Raw genomic sequence first — 6,604 nt, forward strand, 5'->3', positions numbered from 1 at the left:
ATTCATTATCTCATTCATCAGAGTATTTCTAAATAAAAGCATTACACGTAACATCAAATTAAATGCCCTACGGGCTTACATCTTTCCAAGCCAACACTTGGACACAAAAATATGAGTTCTAAATCAAATACAAGTAAAGCCCTAGGCTTGAATGTTTACATGTACTATCAAATCAAAACAACTAACTGAAGATAGTCTTCAAAATCCAAAAGTCAAATCCTTCCAAGCCAAGTCCTTGGAGGTAGCTTATCACCTGAACCTGAAAATGATGTTCCCATAAAGGGTGAGCCACAGCCCAGTAGAAAAATACTAAACCAAATATAAGCATTGAATAAAGCTATAGCATTCAATAGATGGTTAACCAAGATAATCAATTGTATCATTGTACAGTCTCATGACACTAATGTCTAAGACACATTTCACTTTCCATTATTATCAACATGGCTCAGAACCTGGCCAAACTTACAACAGTGAACTATATATCATATTCACATTACTTTCAATATCAACAAAACAAATGAGACTCAGGCTCATATCAAAACACTTCATACTTCCCGTTTGATACACATTGTAGTGCTGTATCAATAACATGTAAAAACACTTCAATATAATAAGCACACATAATAGTGATGCTAATGGAGTCCATCTCCTATCTCCTCCCAAACAAAATCCGGTTTAGAGGTCCATCCCCTATCTTCCCCTAAACCGTGGAGTACATCCCCTATCTCCTCCCAAACAATATGCATATGCAATGCTCAATCAATACATGTAATTTCTGTATTAATTCAATAGTCTAAATTTATGACTTAACAAATTGATTAGTTTCAATTTTCCCTAATCCACATGCAATGTCTACAACAAACACGACTATCCTCCACCGATAGCCCAAAACAGTTATTTCTAGACTGGAAATAAATATATCAACAATTCAATAGGCGAGTGATTTTAATTATCCAACTACACCATTTAATCAATGAATTCCTCAATTTCATGCATTTAACCAATTTCCCCAATTTCCTTAAATTAATTATACAAATTTATTTATTAATACAACTAGGGTTATTCCCAAAATTACCAAAGTACTCCCAACATATCAAAATACCAAAACTTAGAACAAAACTTATAGGATGGAGTAGGAAATCCCTACCTCGAAGAAAATAACCCGAATGGAGAAGACGAAGATGAAGACCTAAATTCCAAAGTGCTCCAAACCACCAAACGTTCAGATTAAATGGAAGCCCTTGACTCACTCTATCTTTTTAATAAAGGACTAAGGTTAGATACTCACCTTAGGTAGATCAATTCTTAGAGAGAAGGCAGGTTTAGAGAGAGAGAGACTCTCAAGGGGCGGTTTTTAAAAGTTAAGAAAGAAAAGTAGGTCAAAAAGTGATCCAAAAAGTGAAATCACGGACTGATGTAGTCGACTCCCCGCTCGAGCGTCCAAACTCCCGCTCGAGCGTCGAATACGCACTCCCAGTACTTTTGCAGAACCAAGTCCCCGCTCGAGCGTCCAACTCCACGCTCGAGCGGCACTCACACATTTCCGCTCGAGCGTCCATCCCACGCTCGAGCGTCCAACACTGCACAGGAAATACTGAATGGGTGATAATCCCGCTCGAGCACCAAAACCCCCGCTCGAGCGGACAAGCAACAAAAGAATCCCCGCTCGAGCGTCAAACTCCCGCTCGAGCGGACAGGTCAAAATCTGGGCAACTAGTTTTGGCATCTAAACTCAACCGACCTGTAACAGACCCGCCCAACACATCCTATAACTCAAATACAAAGAGATTAAAGGACGACAACAACCTATATATACTGACAGAATCCACGGAACCTAAGTCCGGATACAATAATCTAAAGGAAAAAGACCGGGGTCGCTATATATATATGGTTAGATATTTGTTTAGTTAAACAAAAAGAAAAGAAAATATCTATATAAAGTAACCAAATAGATTTTTTGTTCAACTTTTGGGTTCTTGCCGTAGGGAAAGAAAGAAAAAAAGGTTCCAATGTTGGTTTTTCATGGGTTTAGAAGTCATTTTTGACCCCTAGTGCTTTGGATCAAAACGTAGAGGGCGGAAAAGGCATCGTTTGGCTCCGAGCAGATTTAATTTTTGGTGCCAAAAAATTTGAAAGCTTCTTGGCTTGAGGTAGGGATTTTTCCTACACTTCTTTATGCACTTTTACTTGATTATATGGAGCTTAGAGTGTATATAATTTAATTATAATTTTTGAAAAATTTGTGATTTATTTGCTTAAAAGAAAAATTTTGAGCAAAATAAAGAGTTGATGCCCAAATTGTAAAAGTGTAAACTTGGAATATGTTTATGAAAGAGCTATGTTTTAAATTTTGAACAAAAACAGACTTCTATTCAATTGTGTTGAAATTTTTACCGATTTGAGACCAAAAGAGCATTTTTAAAGAAAACAAAGGAATTATGTTTAACTTTTGGGGCTTTTGATCAAAATAGGATGTCATAGTTGAATACTACTTGGATAATGAGTTTGGAAAGAAAATGATGTTTTCTTGGGCATTAACAGTATTATTTTGCTTAATATATCTGTTGGAATAAAACCAACACGGTTAGAAATGGACCTTGAGAAGTTACCAGATGTGATTGTGATATGAAAACTAATGTAGTTCATATTTGTTGAGATGTGGAATAGATTGTATTTATCGGAATTTTTGGAATTTAATTGTTTAAATATCTATTTAGAAATATCTGTTTTGGGCTATCAGTGGAAGATAGCCATGATTGTTGTAGAAATGCATGAGGCTTAAGTAGATTGAACCACATTCCTCATTTGTTGCATTGGACATTGCATTACATTCATTTCATTGAAAATGTATCTATTTTTTAGAAATGTTTGGAAATATATCTGTTTGCGAAAAGATGAATACTTGCTGAATCTGGGTAGGGGGTGTAGAACCGCACGGTTAGGTGTCGAGCCTTCTAGTTTACTGGTAAAAATGACAGTGGTAGTGCATTAGGGCCTATTTCTAGACACTCACCTAGAGATTTACAGAGCCTATATTCTTGTAACATATATGGTTTAAAATGAAAATGGTTTTATATTTGTTGCAGCATCTCAGCATTGCATGCTTTATAAAACGAGAGATAAACTGTTTTATCATAAGCATGACATAAGCATACTCCTCTTTAGTCTTGTCATGGTCCATATATTGTGTAGTATATCTCTACTGGGCTATGGCTCACCTTATAAGGGAAACCGTTTCAGGTACAGATGATATGCCTCCGCCAAGGCACTAACTTGGGAGGACTCGGAGCTGAGGCTTCATTTTTGTTTTATGGTTATTTATTAAATGTAAGCCCAGGGCTATATTTGTGTTGAGTTGAAACTCCATTTTGTGTAACCAAGAATGTTCTTGGATAAATTTGTAAGCCTGTAGAGCACTTATTATCTGTTTGGCGTCCATTTCATACTTGTTGTAAAATGCATGCTTATGATTAGAACTGCGACATTGAGATATGAACAACATGTATTTGGCATTTAGGATTAAATGGAAATGGATGTATGGAATAGTTAGCTATATATGTGTTCGTCTATCAGGTGGGTTTGTTGTATAAATAGATATACCCTGCCCAAATTTTTGGGGCGTTACAGGCAAAGTGATTATTATGTAATACTTTGTTAAAGATGGAAAATATGGTTATTATGTGATATTTTGTTAAAGATGGGAACATGAGAAGTAAATGTGAATTGGTTGTGTTGTTGAATAAATCAAATGATTTTGAGAAAAGTATCTATGTATGCATACTTTGGTTATAATCCGTCACAATATGTATATGATATGATGTGAAACATTCATGATTATAGTTATATGTATGTTGTTATTGTTTAGGATCATGTTGGGACCTCTATTGGATTTTATGTTCATCCCACGTTGCTAATTTTTTTCAGGTGATGTTAAGAAGTGCTTAAGAACGAGTATCACCCTTACTTGTTGGCCACATGGCCCTTTTATTTGTGGGCGGAATGCCATTATTGTAAAAAGGTTAAACCCTTTTTTTTTACTTTTAAAGATGTAAGCTTATGGGCAATTTATTTAGTTATACTCCTGTTGCATTCATTTTGTATTTGGATGAGAGAATCTTTATTTATTCTTTCTCGTTAATGTAAAGAGTTTCCATATGTTATCTCTGAAATTGAATTAATTTAATGATTTTGGTGATGGTTTCCGAGTAATAAAAAGTGGGGTGTTACAACAAACACACAACTAACCTTCGAAAAAATAAAATTCATACCAAAATACAATGTAAATGTCCACAATTTAAAATCAATGTAAACATTTACACTGCAACGTGAAAACATAAAACAAAATTGAAAAAAGTGAAAATCAACTATTTCAATTGTTCAATGGTAACAAAAATGATTGTTCAACTAACAAGCATAGTAACGAAAACAGCAAACATACAATTAACTTTCGAACAAATAGAACTTATACCAAATACAATGTGAATGTTCACAAATTACAATTAATATACAATTAGTTTTACAAAAAAATAAACTCATGTCAATGTGAATATTCACACTGCAACGTGAAAACAAAAAATAAAATTGAAAAAAAAATGAAAATTGACTATTTCGATTGTTCAATGACAACAAAAATGATTGTTCAACCAACAAGCATAGTAAAAAAAATAACAAAATACAACCAACTTTCGAAAAAACCTCAAAAAAAAAAAAAAAAAAAAAAGAAAACCTCATACCAAAATACAATGTGAATATTCACAATTTACAATTAGCATACAACTAACCTTAGAAAAACTAAATTTTTACAAATGTGAACATTCACACTGCAACATGAAAGAAAATTAAAAAAAAAAATGATTATTTCAATTGTTTAATGGTAACAAAAAATGATTGTTCAAACAACAAGTATAGTAACAAATAACCAATAATATGTGAACATTCACATCTTACAAAATATATAATTATGTTCATATCTATATTTCAACACTTATTTCTTTAACTTTCAAACAATGTGAAATGTGAACATTTACACTGATTGACAAAAAAAAAAAAAAAAAAAAAAAAAAAAAAAAAAAAACGATGGCAGCAATAGAATTATAAATCCGAAAAAAGCTCAATCACTCTAAAAATAAAAATAAAAGTATTGCACACACCCGCATTTTCATCATCATCGTTATCATTATTACTATTATTAACAATCTATGCAATTTCACCATTCCACCAATTCAAATCAAACCAAACCCACCTTTGAAGAATATGTTTGTAACAAAATTGATTGGACATAAATAGAGTTTCAACTTACAACAATGGAGAAACTTAGGGTTTCAAACACAGAACAACAATGGACGAATAGAGAACTTCGAACACAAAGTGACAATGGAGGAATACAAAACTTCACCGCAACAATGGAGGAATATAATATTATTTCACTACCATAGATAAACTAGAGTTTCTAAACCCTACCAAATAGAGAGTTTTGAAAACCTAGCACAATGAAACAATACTACAAATTTAAATGAAACTGATTAAAAAGAAAAACATGAATAATGGTAACTACCAAAATAGAGGTAGTAACAAAAAAGAAATATATATATATATATATTATTTTTCTACGTAATACATATCAACAATAGACATGAGGATATAATAGTCCAACAAACAATATAAATAAGGAACAAAAGGACCTCAAGTATAAATATGTGGGGACTAACTAGGTTATAATTTTTCTTGGTGGACTCACTACTACAAAAATAGTTAAAGATCATACTTTGACAAAAAAAAAGATCTCACTTTTGTTGGAAGTGTGATCAAAAAAATTAGATTGATATTTTAATCACACTTAAATTGATTGAGTGTGATAATATTTATTTTTTATGTCACTTTTCAATTAAGCGTGATTATATATATATATATATATATATATATATATGTTTTAATCACACCTTCTAATTAAAAGTGTGATTATATATACACAACTACTTTTTAATCACACTTTTTAAACAAGTGTGATTATATATATATTTTTTAATCACATATTCTAATTAAAGTGTGATTATTTATATATTTTTTAATCGCACATTCTAATTAAAGTGTGATTATATATACATTATTACTTTTTAATCACACTTTTTAAACAAGTGTGATTATATATATATTTTTTAATCACATATTCTAATTAAAGTGTGATTATTTATATATTTTTTAATCACACATTCTAATTAAAGTGTGATTACATATACACTACTACTTTTTAATCACACTTTTTAAATAAGTGTGATTATATATATATTTTTTAATCACACCTTCTAATTAAAGTGTGATTACATCACTACTACAAAAATAGTTAAAGATCACACTTTGACAAATAAAAATATCTCACTTTTATTGAAAGTGTGATAAAAAAAATTAGATTGATATTTTAATAATACTTAATTTGATTGAATGTAATAATATTTATTTTTTATTTCATTTTTAAATTAAATGTGATTATATATATATTTTTTATTCACACCTTTTAATTAATGTGATTGTAGATTGTTTTGAATATATTGTTTTTATATTATAATATATCCCAAACTGGTGCCTTTTTCTCTTCCATTACTCTCAG

The sequence above is a fragment of the Camellia sinensis genome, chromosome 1 (assembly GCF_055761805.1).
Source record: "Camellia sinensis isolate YWXY chromosome 1, ASM5576180v1, whole genome shotgun sequence".
In the NCBI taxonomy this organism is placed as follows: domain Eukaryota; kingdom Viridiplantae; phylum Streptophyta; class Magnoliopsida; order Ericales; family Theaceae; genus Camellia; species Camellia sinensis.